The sequence below is a fragment of the Triticum aestivum genome, chromosome 3B (assembly GCF_018294505.1).
Source record: "Triticum aestivum cultivar Chinese Spring chromosome 3B, IWGSC CS RefSeq v2.1, whole genome shotgun sequence".
NCBI classification, from domain to species: Eukaryota; Viridiplantae; Streptophyta; class Magnoliopsida; order Poales; family Poaceae; genus Triticum; species Triticum aestivum.
Window position 1 is genome coordinate 593,383,674 of NC_057801.1, and position 14,818 is coordinate 593,398,491.

A 14,818-nucleotide genomic window follows, 5' to 3' on the forward strand; every position below is an offset into this window, starting at 1 on the left:
TCGGGGCCCGGGGTCGCGGCGCGACGCTGTCTTTCCCATGTGGGCGGCTCAACGCCGCCCCATGCGAGGACCCGGCTTCGCCCGCGTTGCCGCCTTCCCCGCCCAACGCCACTACACCAACAATCGGCGTCAGTGTCGCACGCACCGTGACATGATCAACAATTCAAGACAAATAAATAAAGAAGAATTCAGGACTTACGAGCGCGACGCCCAGCACCGGGGTTGGACTCGGCCACCTCCTCGCTGCCTTGGACCGCGGGCTCCTCTGGTGCCACCAGCGCCACCTGCGACGAAGCCCGGGCGTAAGGATGCCGAATGGCGTTAAGAAGTATCTCCCACGTCGCATCGGGAGGATGAGAAGATGCGCAGCAGCAAAGTAAGAAGACCAGACACTCACCTGCGGTGCCGGGTTCGACTGGTTGTACGGCGCCTTGCCGAACCGCCAGTCCTCTCCAAGGTTGGCCTTGGAGATGTCGTTCACGCCGCGCGCGACCTGCTCTGTGGACAGCCGCCTCGACCCCATACGGTTGGGGTCCTGAAGGCCGATCATTTCGCCGATGAGGCAGGAGCGCCTCCGAAGCAAAAGGACCCGGCGAGTGATGAACGTGGCAAGGAGGTCGCTGCCGGTGAGCGCCTCCTGCATCCTCATCAATGTCACCCGCTCGCAGAGGTTGACGATCTCCTGCGACGGGCGCCAGAGCGAGTAGCCCCAGTTCGTCTTCGCCCGCGGCAACGCGACGGCGAAGTGAGGAAGATTGATATGGTCCGCACCGTGGTTGTGGACGTAGAAGAAGGAGTTCTGCCACTTCTTGGCAGAATCCTCCAGCGGGATCTTAGGGAAATCTGCACCCGACCACTTTGAGATGACGGCAGCGCCGCAGTCGGCAAACTCCCCGGCCAACGGGCCCTGCTGCTTCAAGGAGAAGAAGCGCGCCCAGAGGTCGATCGTGGGCTCGACCCCCAGGTACCCCTCGCACAGGGTCACGAAGCCGGAGAGGTGGACAATGGCACCAGCCCCAAGATGATGCGGCTGGAGCTCGAAGAACTCCAAGAACGCGCGGAAGAAGGTGCTCGTCGGCAGCCCAAAACCGCGCTCGAAATGCGTGAGGAAGACGACGCGCTCCTGCCCCTCGGGCCGGGGCCTCTGCTCGCCGCGCGGCAGACGTATGCCGACATCCGTCTCCCGCGGCAGGCACCGCGAAGCTCGAAGATGGGTGATGTCATCGGTGGTGACGGTCGAGCCCATCCAGGAGCCCGACGGCAGCGCCATGGATAGAAAAAGAAGAAAGAGGATGGACGACGAAGGAAGCTCTGCTCGGGGCTGCGGGCGCAGCTGTGCGTCGGTGGCGAAGAGCAAAGCAGGAGCAGGGGGACAGGAGGGCGCGAGCGAGAGTGGTGTCCGCCGCCCCCTTGCCCCCCTCTATTTATAACCCTCGGTTCAAACGTGGGGAAGTGGGATCGTCTGCACGCACCCGTTCCACTACCCCGCAATAAGTGTGCACGTACACACGCAGTAACTGCCCGGGGAAGAGCAACCGACCCTCGGACGCCGCAATAAATCCGTGCACGTGGGCCAAGGGCGTGCGGCGGCGGGCCCCGACCCGTCGCCCGGTCCCGTCACGCGCGTGGCCCATCAGGCCCCTCTGGCTTCCGGGCACCACGTGGTGCCTGCACGAAGCCCGAGGGATTGCCTCAAGATTCGGCGAACTCCTCGGTTCCCGCCATAGCCGGGATGCCGCGATCCGGTTTCTGAGAAAACCGGCACACAGTGGGTGTTGCCGGACCCGGCGCTCACAGAATCCGCCTTGCTCAAGGGGGAAACTGCGAAGGCCCACTCATCCAAAGACGGCGGACCTTCACAGCTTCGGGGACTACTGTCGGGGGGATGAACCCCGGGCAGGCAACGGAACCCGGATCCTTTTCAAAAACGGCAGGGCCCGCATCACCTGTAACACCCACGATGCGGCTATATCTCCCACGTGTCGGAGCACGACTTAGAGGCATAACCGCATGGTGGTTTTGTCGCAAGAAGGGTCATCTTCACACAATCCCATGTAATGAACAAGAATGGGATAAAGAGAGTTGGCTTACAATCGCCACTTCACACAATACATAAATTAAGATCATACATCATTCAAATACACTCATAGTCCGGCTACGGTCAAGTTCAAATGAAAAGAAGACAACCCCAAATGCTAGATCCCCGATCGTCCTGACTGGGCACCTCTACTGATCATCTGGAAACGATACATAATAGCGACCAAGGGCCTCATCAAATTCCCACTTCAGCTCAGTTGCGCCATCTGCGCCAGTATCCTCGGCACCTGCATCTATTTTGGTAGAATCTGTGAGTCACGAGGACTCAGCAATCTCACACCCGCGAGATCAAGACTATTTAAGCTCATAGGTAGGAAAGGGGTAATATGGTGGAGCTGCAGCAAGCACTAAGCATATATGGTGGCTAACATACGCAAGTGAGAGCGAGAAGAGAAGCAACGCATCGGTCGAGAAACTAGAAGTGATCAAGAAGTGATCCTGAAACTACTTACGTCAAGCATAACACAAACCGTGTTCACTTCCCGGACTCCGCCGAGAAGAGACCATCACGGCTACACACACAGTTGATGTATTTTAAAGAGGTCAAGTGTCAAGTTATCTACAACCGGACATTAACAAATTCCCATCTGCCTCATAACCGCGGGCACGGCTTTCGAAAGATCATATACCCTGCAGGGGTGTCCCAACTCAGCCCATCACAAGCTCTCACGGTCAACGAAGGAATAGACCTTCTCCCGGGAAGACCCGATCAGTCTCGGAATCCCGGTTCTCAAAACATTTCGACAATGGTAAAACAAGACCAGCAAGACCACCCGCTGTGCCGACAAATCCCGATAGGAGCTGCACATATCTCGTTCTCAGGGCACACCGGATAAGCTAAGCGTACAGGTACCGACGTAATCCAAGTTGCCAAGGAATGGTCCCGCACGGTGCTCTAGTTTGGACCAACACTCGGAGGAGCACTGGCCTGGGCGGGGTAAATAAAGATGACCCTTGGGCTCGCGAAAACCCAAGGGAAAGGGCTTAGGTGGCAAATGGTAAAACCAAGGTTGGGCCTTGCTGGAGGAGTTTTATTCAAAGCGAACTGTTAAGGGGGTCCCATAAATCACCCAACCGTGTAAGGAACGCAAAATCCAGGAACATAACACCGGTATCACGGAAACTAGGGCGGCAAGAGTGGAACAAGTCACCGGGCATAAGGCCAGGCCTTCCACCCTTTACCAAGTATATAAGTTGCATTAAAATAAACAGGAGATATTGTGATATCCCAAAATAACCACGTTCCGACCTGGAACAACCTCCATCTTCACCTGCAGCTAACAATGCTATAAGAGGGGCTGAGCAAAAGCGGTGACATAGCCAATCAATGATTGCTAGGACAGGTTGGTTAGAGGTTTGTCATGGCAATAGGTAGGCATGGTAAACAAAGGCAGGCAGGGCTAACATAACGAAAGAGCGAATACTAGCAAGCAAAGATAGAAATGATTTCGAAGGTATGGTCATCTTGCCTGCAAGGTTCTTAGAGTTGTCGAAGGCTGGATCCTCATTAGCGTACTCAACAGGTTCCTCGTGCACGTACTCGTCTCCTGGCTCTACCCAAAGCAAGAACACAAGCAAGGAACCACAATAAATCACGGTGCAGTGCACAAGCAACATGATGCAAAACATGTCATGATATGCGAGATGTGGTATGCAATGCATATGCATGCTTTGGAAGGAAAGATGATGAACAAGGCATCAACTTGGCAAACCTAGTATGCCGCTGGAAAGATGAGATGATTTCGGTTGAAATCGATATAAAGATCACCGGATTCGGATGCACGATTTGCAAATGACAAACAAGTATGGCACAAAGCTGCGATTAACAGCACGATGCTACTTAGCATGCAACAAGAAACTATGCTACAGCACCCCAACATGAAAACAAAGCATATGGAGATCATCTCCAGGAGATGCTTTACAAAAGAGGAACACTGAGCTATGGCTAATTCATATCATAACAGGTTCAAACAAGCATGGAGAAAGTGCATAAAATTATCAAGTTGGACATGGCAGAAACAACATCACGAAGCAATGTTCAGAGCTGGTTATCAACATGCTATAGGAACTTATAATAGCAAAGAAAGGCATGGCATGAATCTACTCAAATCGTAGATCAAAAGTCCCTTACTGACCATAAGCCAAAAAGGATCAGAAAATATGATGGCACCCACGTAAACATAGCAAGTTTCGTTAACAGATTTCAGCAAACAAAGCATGGCATTGAAATAATTACGAAGGCACCTTCGTGAGCTCGATGCACTCACTACAGAGCACCTCATGATAAACTAAGCATACATCCATCAAGAAGGCATGTCATATAAGCTATACATGGCAAGAAACAACATCATAGCATATCCGGATCAACTACAACAACCTCGGCCAAATTCAATAACATGTAAATAATCTGCCAGGAAACATTTTGAAGCAACAGTAGAGCACGAAAATGACATGCTAGACTACTCCATAATTGCAACCAGGACCATGGATGGATAGAGCATAACCATGTTTTCAAAACACCCTTACTGAAGTATCTCAAATTATGTATGGATCTCTCTGTAGCAACATGTTTACATGGCATGAAAATTACAGCAGAACAGGGACTAAAATCAGCATTAACACGAAGCCTAGTTTGCATGCTTGTGTTAGCCACCACATTGATCGCAAAATTACATGGTAAGCACTTCTGTAAAGAAGACATAGCCTAGTTCAAAACACATTTAGGGACCAAGTCCATAGGATGCACACATCAATCATGGCAAAAATGACAAAAGAGCTCGTGCTGATAAGATTCTGAAACTAACATTATGAAGTCCTCTTCCAACAGTTTTTCGGGCATCAAGATGACCTCAAATGCAAATGATGCAATGGAATGAAATGATGTACTCTTCGTAACGAACAATTTGACATATTACACGCACGAAACGGAGTTACGGATGCAGAGATATGATGGCATGAATATGGCATGAAAATGTCAGAAATCTGGGACTTAGGCAAATTCGGGTCAACCTTAGGGTTTCGGCACGGATTACGATGCACGTTGGGATCTCGCCGGAGATGCGTCGCCGGAGACGAGGGAGGCAGCCGGAGGAGCTCGGGGCCGGCCGGATCGGGGCCGGGGAGGCGGCGCCGGCGACGAGGGGCGGCGGGGCGGAGCTCGGCGCAGCTCGGGCGGAGCTCGCCTGAGCCGCGGGGCGGACAGGACCAGGCGCGGGCGGTCGCCGGCGGGCAGAGCCGCGGGGCGGCGCCGGCCGGAGGAACTGGACGGCGGAGGAGGCCGCAGGCTCTCGGGCGCGCGGCAGATCGGCGGCGGGGCGCGGGGAGATCCGCGGCCACCGGGCGGCGAGCACCGGCGAGGAGCCGGCGACGGAGGCGGCGGAGCACGCCGGCGGAAGAGGCGGGCGCGGGCGGCGTGGGAGCCGGGCGGCGCGCGGGCCTGGTCGCAGCTCGGGCGGGCCAGCCTCGGGCCCCGCGGGCCGCGGCGGCGCGGGACAGGCAGCGGGGACACGCGGCGGCGTCTGATTAGACGAGGGGGCGTGTGGCGGGCGTGTCCGGCCCGAGCGGACGCGTCCGGCGGCGGCGAGGGGAAATTTTAGGGTTTCGGGGGGATTTCATCCGCGAATTTCGGGGGAGGGGCTAGTTTTATAGGTAGAGGGAGCTAGGAGTGTCCAAATGAGGTGCGGTTTTCGCCCACACGATCATGATCGAACGACCGAGAACATGGAGTGGAGTTAGATGGGTTATTGGGCTGTTTTGGAGGGGTGTTGGGCTGTAACTTAAAAGAGGCCTTTGTGGGAGTGCGGTTAACCCTTGGAGTACCAAACGAGCTCCAAATGACCCGAAACTTTACAGGTGGTCTACCGGTGCTATACCAGGGCCACTTGGCAAGGCTCGGTCCATTCCGAGAACGTTCAACACCCGCACATGAAAAGGGACAAGAGGGGTGCGCCAGTGCACATGGGAGTGTCGGATTACGAAACGGACAACGGGGAAAATGCTCGGATGCATGAGACGAACACGTATGCAAATAAGATGCACATGATGACATGATATGAGATGCATGACATGAATAAAATGAAAAACAAAAGACAAAACCCAACCACGGAGGGAATATCATATCACATCGCCGAAAATGGCAAGAGTTGGAGTTACAAATATGGAAAGTTACATCCGGGGTGTTACAACACTCCACCACTACAAGAGGATCTCGTCCCGAGATCTAGGACTAAAAGAACTCCAGATATTCGGAACGGAGGTGATCCTCGCGCTCCTAGGTGGCTTCTCTGTCGGAATGGTGTGACCACTTCACTTTCAGGAATTTGATTGACTTGTTGCGAGTCTTGCGCTCGGTTTCTTCAAGAATAGCAACGGGATGTTCATGATAAGAGAGATCTTCTTGGAGGTCGATCTCTTCGAAGTTGATAGTGCGCTCAGGAGTCTTGAAGCACTTGCGAAGATGTGACACGTGAAACACATCGTGCACATTTGCAAAGTTGGATGGAAGCTCAAGTTGATAGGCGAGATCGCCTCTTTTTCCAATGATCTTGAAAGGACCCACGTATCTAGGGGCAAGCTTCCCTTTGATACCGAAGCGACGAGTGCCTTTCATTGGAGAGACGCGGAGGTAGACATGGTCTCCGATTTCAAAAGCCAAATCACGGTGCTTGCTATCATAGTAACTCTTCTGTCGCGATTGCGCGGCTTTGAGGTTCTCACGAATGACTTTGCACATTTCTTCGGCTTCTGTGATCAAGTCGTTGCCAAGAAGTTGGCGTTCACCTGTCTCAGACCAGTTGAGAGGAGTACGGCACTTTCTGCCATAGAGAATTTCGAATGGGGCCTTGCCCGAACTCGCTTGGAAGCTGTTGTTGTAGGAAAACTCGGCATATGGAAGAAAATCTTCCCACTTCATACCGAAAGAGATGACACAAGCCCTGAGCATATCTTCAAGGATTTGATTGACTCGCTCGACTTGGCCACTTGTTTGAGGATGGAAAGTTGTGCTGAAACGAATGTTGGTGCCCATGGTCGTCTGAAAGGAGTCCCAGAACTTAGAAGTGAAGATGCTTCCACGATCTGAAGATATCAATTGTGGAATGCCGTGCAAGGAGACAATTCTGGAGGTGTATAGCTCTGCCAGCTGAGCTGTTGTGATAGATTCTTTGATAGGAAGAAAATGAGCCACTTTGGTAAGCTTGTCAATGACAACGAAGATAGCATCATTTCCACGCTTGGACTTAGGAAAACCAGTCACGAAGTCCATCTCGATATGGTCAAACTCCCATTCCGGAATAGCAAGAGGTTGAAGGAGACCAGCTGGTCGTTGGTGTTCTGCTTTCACTCTTCTGTAGACATCACATTCATTCACGAATTGAGCAATCTCTCGCTTCATTCGAGTCCACCAATATGACTGCTTGAGGTCATGGTACATCTTTGTACTTCCAGGATGAATGGATAGGAGGGAATTGTGTGCCTCATGAATTTGATCTTCCAAAGTAGGAGAGACTATGAGGTTGGCAAGAAAGCCTTGAGGAACAACTTGAAGATTCAGCTTGCGGAAGGCTTCACAAAGATCCGGTTGAAACGGCTTGAGAATTAGACTGTTGCAATAAGCCTTTCTGCTCAAAGCATCTGCAATCACATTCGCCTTGCCAGGAGTATATTCGATACTCGGATTGTACTCCTGAATCATTTCGACCCATCGAGTTTGCCTGAGGTTAAGGTTGGGTTGAGTGAAGATATACTTGAGGCTCTTGTGATCGGTGAAAATGTCCACTTGCCTTCCCAATAAGAGATGTCTCCATGTTATCAATGCATGGACAACTGCCGCCAACTCAAGATCATGAGTGGGGTAGTTCTTTTCGTTGGGCTTCAACTGACAAGAGGTATAGGCCACAACTTTCTTCTCTTGCATCAACACAGCACCGAGACCTTGAAGGGAAGCATCACAGAATACTTCGAATGGCTTGGATTCATCTGGAGGAGTCACGACAGGAGCTGTGACTAGCTTCTCTTTGAGGGTGTTGAAAGCGACGTCACACTCAGGCGTCCAGACATACTTGACATGCTTCTGGAGGAGGTTGGAAAGAGGCTTTGCAATCTTAGAGAAGTTCTCAACGAATCTTCGGCAATAGCTTGCAAGACCGAGAAAACTGCGGAGCTACTTGACATTCTGAGGAGGTTCCCAATTCACAACTGTAGAAACCTTCGCCGGATTAACAGCAATTCCCTTGGCGGAGATGATATGACCAAGATACAGAACTTCATCAAGCCAGAACTCACATTTGGAAAACTTTGCATAGAATTGATGCTCTCTGAGCTTGTCGAGCACCAATCGCAAATGTTTGGCATGATCCTTCTTATTCTTGGAGAAGACCAAGATATCATCGAGATACACCAGAACAAATTCATTGGTGTAGGGGTTGAAGATAAAATTCATCATGCGAGAGAACGTTGGAGGAGCATTGACAAGGCCGAAAGACATGACAGTATATTCATAAGAACCATAGCTTGTTCTGAATGCTGTCTTGGGGATATCTTCTTCACGAATGCGAATCTGATGATAACCCATATGAAGGTCAAGCTTGGAGAAAACTTTAGCCCCTTTGAGTTGCTCGAAAAGCTCATTGATGTTGGGAAGTGGGTACTTGTTCTTGATTGTCTTTTTGTTCAATGGACGGTAATCGACGCAAAGTCGGTCCATGCCATCCTTCTTCTGGACAAAAAGAACTCCACAACCCCATGGGGAAGAACTCGGTCTGATCAAACCCAGACGCTCTTGTTCATCGAGTTGCTTCTTCAATTCTTTCAGCTCCTTGGGTCCAAGCTTGTATGGACGCTTGCAAACGGGTTCCGTTCCAGGCTCAAGATCAATAACGAACTCGACTGGCCGATGAGGAGGCATACCCGGAAGCTCTTCTAGAAAGACATCTTGGTACTCACAAACGACTGGGATCTGAGAAATAGCATCCAATTCTCCCTTCTCATTGAGAGAAAACAACCGAATGGTTTCATCGCGAGCAGCATAGATGATAACATCCTCAGAAGGGTGTGTCAATTGAATTTGCCTGGCAGCACAATCAAGCTGAGCCTTGTGCTTAGAAAGCCAGTCCATCCCAAGAATTAGATCAATATCAGAATCGCCAAGAACAAATGGTTTAGAAAGGAATTTGTAGTCGCCCATCTTGATGGAAACATCCGGAATCATTGTGGTAGCCCTCATAGAAGAGCCCGGAGAAACAACTCCCATGGGTTTTTCCAACATTTCCGAAATGAAATCGTGCTTTGCAACAAATGATCTAGACATGAAACAATGCGAAGCACCGGTATCAAATAAAACTTTTGCAGGAATATCATTAACAGGAAGATTACCGACGATCATATCTAAAGAATCCTCTGCCTGAGCTGCATTCAACATGTTCACCTTTGCAGACTTTGGATTATGCTTGACCACTGCATTGCTTGAAGATCTCACAGGAGGAGGAGGAGGAAGGCGCCTTTGATTCAAGCATTTGTTCGCGTAGTGGCCTTTCTGCTGGCACTTGTTGCAAGTCACTTCTAAGAGCGGACGGTGATAAGGAGCACTTGACCTTGGAGCATGAGACTGAGACTTGTTCTGATAGCTTGGGTTGGGTGGGTGGGAAGATCCACGAGCACCTGAGTTCTTCTGTTGGTACGGCTGACGAAACGGAGGAGGAGGAAGATAAAACTTCTGTTGCTTAGCTGCCACTTGTGAGGAAGAAGAAGATTGCACTGCATCTCTGATTCTCTTCTTAGAAGCCTCACACTTGAGCTGAGCACCTTCTTGCTTAAGTGCCATATTGTAGAATTGATCAAACTGGGTAGGCTCAATAAGAACAAGAGCTAACTGTAGATCCTCTCGAAGGCCACCTCTGAACTGATAGATCATACTCTTCTCATCTGGAACATCTTGCTTAGCAAAGCGAGCAAGTTTCTGAAACTGCTTGTTGTATTCATACACTGACATGTTGCCTTGCTTGAGATTGCGGAACTCCTCACGCTTGCTCTCAACAACACTGGTAGGAATATGGTGAGCTTTGAAGTCCCGACAGAAATCAGTCCAAGTAATCACTCGACCACCTCTGGAATCCTTGTATTGCTGGAACCAATCAGCTGCCTGATCCTTGAGCTGAAAAGAAATGAACTTGACATAGTCCTCAGGCCTGACATTGCTGCATTCAAAATGCTTGTTGATATCCACGAGCCAATCATCGGCGTCCGTGGCCTCGACACAATAGCTGAAAGACTTCGGCTGATTTGCAAGGAATTGGTTGAGGGTTGGAAACTGAGGCTGATGATTGAACTGCCCTTGACCTTGATTCCCTTGGTTGCCTTGCCCTTGGTTGCGCTCTTGCATGAGCTGGATCATCATCTGAGCATGGGCGTTAGAGGCTGCCATCAAAGCTTGCCATGCCTCCGGAGGCGGAGGTGGTGGTGGAGGGTTTGCCTGACTCCCATCATTGCGTTCCGGATTCTGACGCGTTGGCGGAGCCATCCTGAAGAGGGTGACATCCGTTAGCATCTTGATAAACAGATAGACAAGTTGAATCAATCGGATAGAAATTGCAACATATAGTCTTCACAATAAACATTCGAACAAAGATGAACGAATGAATTCCAAAGTAAACATCACACGTCCATTAAGGTGAGAAGCCACTTGAATAGATATTGGTGAATGAAATAAACAAGGTACAACTGGAACAAATAAGTGGTAAGGATTACCCAATCACAAACCAAATATCTGCGGAAGAAATGCTAGAGCTACTTGAAACCCACCTATAAACTCCCGAAACTTTCTGGTTATGCAATCTGGTGTTGGGGATACAGGGGAAGCACAATATCTCACCCAAACTAGCAATCCCTACATCCAGCTGTATCCATCCGTCAACACATAACCAAGAAACCTTCGGAAATCGTGTACCTCAACCTTCGAAAAGCATCCGTTATACGAGTTATGGCAATACTCCCGAGCTTGCCCCAGTACTGGGTTATCGGGGTTATCTCACCAACAACTGCATAAAAGAGATTTTCGATGTCGGCAAATCTCAGGTATTCCAGAACTGCAACGATAAAATTGTGACGACAACACCTCGGAGCTCAACTCCCCGGGACACTGCCACAACCCCTAAATGTCAGGAGGCACCAAGAACAATGTTCTCGTCACAAAACCATCGGAACGATTCCAAGATACCCGCGTGATCCTAAAAAAATTTTAGTGAAAATTTGAGAAGAGGATAGTCAAAACATCTACGTCAGGAGACCTCACCAGAGCGACGAAGGGACTGAGGAGTAAAAAGAATCCTACTCTCCGATATATATAATCCTAAGACTCAAAACATTTTTGTTCTAGACTCAACATCACCAGCAAACAATCAAGCAGGGGCTCCTAAGTCGGGGATGGCTCTGATTACCAACTTGTAACACCCACGATGCGGCTATATCTCCCACGTGTCGGAGCACAACTTAGAGGCATAACCGCATGGTGGTTTTGTCGCAAGAAGGGTCATCTTCACACAATCCCATGTAATGAACAAGAATGGGATAAAGAGAGTTGGCTTACAATCGCCACTTCACACAATACATAAATTAAGATCATACATCATTCAAATACACTCATAGTCCGGCTACGGTCAAGTTCAAATGAAAAGAAGACAACCCCAAATGCTAGATCCCCGATCGTCCCGACTGGGCACCTCTACTGATCATCTGGAAATGATACATAATAACGACCAAGGGCCTCATCAAATTCCCACTTCAGCTCAGTTGCGCCATCTGCGCTAGTATCCTCGGCACCTGCATCTGTTTTGGTAGAATCTGTGAGTCACGAGGACTCAGCAATCTCACACCCGCGAGATCAAGACTATTTAAGCTCATAGGTAGGAAAGGGGTAATATGGTGGAGCTGCAGCAAGCACTAAGCATATATGGTGGCTAACATACGCAAGTGAGAGCGAGAAGAGAAGCAACGCATCGATCGATAAACTAGAAGTGATCAAGAAGTGATCCTGAAACTACTTACGTCAAGCATAACACAAACCGTGTTCACTTCCCGGACTCCGCCGAGAAGAGACCATCACGGCTACACACACAGTTGATGTATTTTAAAGAGGTCAAGTGTCAAGTTATCTACAACCGGACATTAACAAATTCCCATCTGCCTCATAACCGCGGGCACGGCTTTCGAAAGATCATATACCCTGCAGGGGTGTCCCAACTCAGCCCATCACAAGCTCTCACGGTCAACGAAGGAATAGACCTTCTCCCGGGAAGACCCGATCAGTCTCGGAATCCCGGTTCTCAAAACATTTCGACAATGGTAAAACAAGACCAGCAAGACCACCCGCTGTGCCGACAAATCCCGATAGGAGCTGCACATATCTCGTTCTCAGGGCACACCGGATAAGCTAAGCGTACAGGTACCAACGTAATCCAAGTTGCTAAGGAATGGTCCCGCACGGTGCTCTAGTTTGGACCAACACTCGGAGGAGCACTGGCCCGGGGGGGTAAATAAAGATGACCCTTGGGCTCGCAAAAACCCAAGGGAAAGGGCTTAGGTGGCAAATGGTAAAACCAAGGTTGGGCCTTGCTGGAGGAGTTTTATTCAAAGCGAACTGTTAAGGGGGTCCCATAAATCACCCAACCGTGTAAGGAACGCAAAATCCAGGAACATAACACCGGTATCACGGAAACTAGGGCGGCAAGAGTGGAACAAGTCACCGGGCATAAGGCCAGGCCTTCCACCCTTTACCAAGTATATAAGTTGCATTAAAATAAACAGGAGATATTGTGATATCCCAAAATAACCACGTTCCGACCTGGAACAACCTCCATCTTCACCTGCAGCTAACAATGCTATAAGAGGGGCTGAGCAAAAGCGGTGACATAGCCAATCAATGGTTGCTAGGATAGGTTGGTTAGAGGTTTGTCATGGCAATAGGTAGGCATGGTAAACAAAGGCAGGCAGGGCTAACATAGCGAAAGAGCGAATACTAGCAAGCAAAGATAGAAATGATTTCGAAGGTATGGTCATCTTGCCTGCAAGGTTCTCAGAGTTGTCGAAGGCTGGATCCTCGTTAGCGTACTCAACAGGTTCCTCATGCACGTACTCGTCTCCCGGCTCTACCCAAAGCAAGAACACAAGCAAGGAACCACAATAAATCACGGTGCAATGCACAAGCAACATGATGCAAAACATGTCATGATATGCGAGATGTGGTATGCAATGCATATGCGTGCTTTGGAAGGAAAGATGATGAACAAGGCATCAACTTGGCAAAACAAGTATGCCGCTGGAAAGATGAGATGATTTCGGTTGAAATTGATATAAAGATCACCGGATTCGGATGCACGGTTTGCAAATGGCAAACAAGACAAGTATGGCACAAAGCTGCGATTAACAGCACGATGCTACTTAGCATGCAACAAGAAACTATGCTACAGCACCCCAACATGAAAACAAAGCATATGGAGATCATCTACAGGAGATGCTTTACAAAATAGGAACACTGAGCTATGGCTAATTCACATCATAACAGGTTCAAACAAGCATGGAGAAAGTGCATAAAATTATCAGGTTGGACATGGCAGAAACAACATCACGAAGCAATGTTCAAAGCAGGTTATCAATATGCTACAGGAACTTATAATAGCAAAGCAAGGCATGGCATGAATCTATTCAAATCATAGATCAAAAGTCCCTTACTGACCATAAGCCAAAAAGGATCCGAAAATATGATGGCACCCACGTAAACATAGCAAGTTTCGTTAACAGATTTCAGCAAACAAAGCATGACATTGAAATAATTATGAAGGCACCTTCGTGAGCTCGATGCACTCACTACAGAGCAACTCATGATAAACTAAGCATACATCCATCAAGAAGGCATGTCATAGAAGCTATACATGGCAAGAAACAACATCATAGCATATCCCGATCAACTACAACAACCTCGGCCAAATTGAATAACATGTAAACAATCTGCCAGGAAACATTTTGAAGCAAAAGTAGAGCACGAAAATGACATGCTATACTACTCCATAATTGCAACCAGGACCATCGATGGATAGAGCATAACCATGTTTTCAAAACACCCTTACTGAAGTATCTCAAATTATGCATGGATCTCTCTGTAGCAACATGTTTACATGGCATGAAAATTACAGCAGAACGGGGACTAAAATCAGCATTAACACGAAGCCTAGTTTGCATGCTTGTGCTAGCCACCACACTGGTCGCAAAATTACATGGTAAGCACCTCTGTAAAGAAGACATAGCCTAGTTCAAAACACATTTAGGGACCAAGTCCATAGGATGCACACATCAATCATGGCAAAAATGACAAAAGAGCTTGTGCTGATAAGATTCTGAAACTAACATTATGAAGCCCTCTTCCAATAGCATTTCGGGCATCAAGATGACCTCAAATGCAAATGATGCAACGGAATGAAATGATGTACTCTTCGAGACGAACAATTTGACATATTACACGCACGAAACGGAGCTACGGATGCAGAGATATGATGGCATGAATATGGCATGAAAATGTCAGAAATCTGGGACTTAGGCAAATTCAGGTCAACCTTAGGGTTTCGGCACGGATTATGATGCACGTCGGGTTTTCGCCGGAGATGCGTCGCCGGAGACGAGGGAGGCAGCCGGAGGAGCTCGGGGCCGGGGAGGCCGGGGAGGCGGCGCCGGTGAC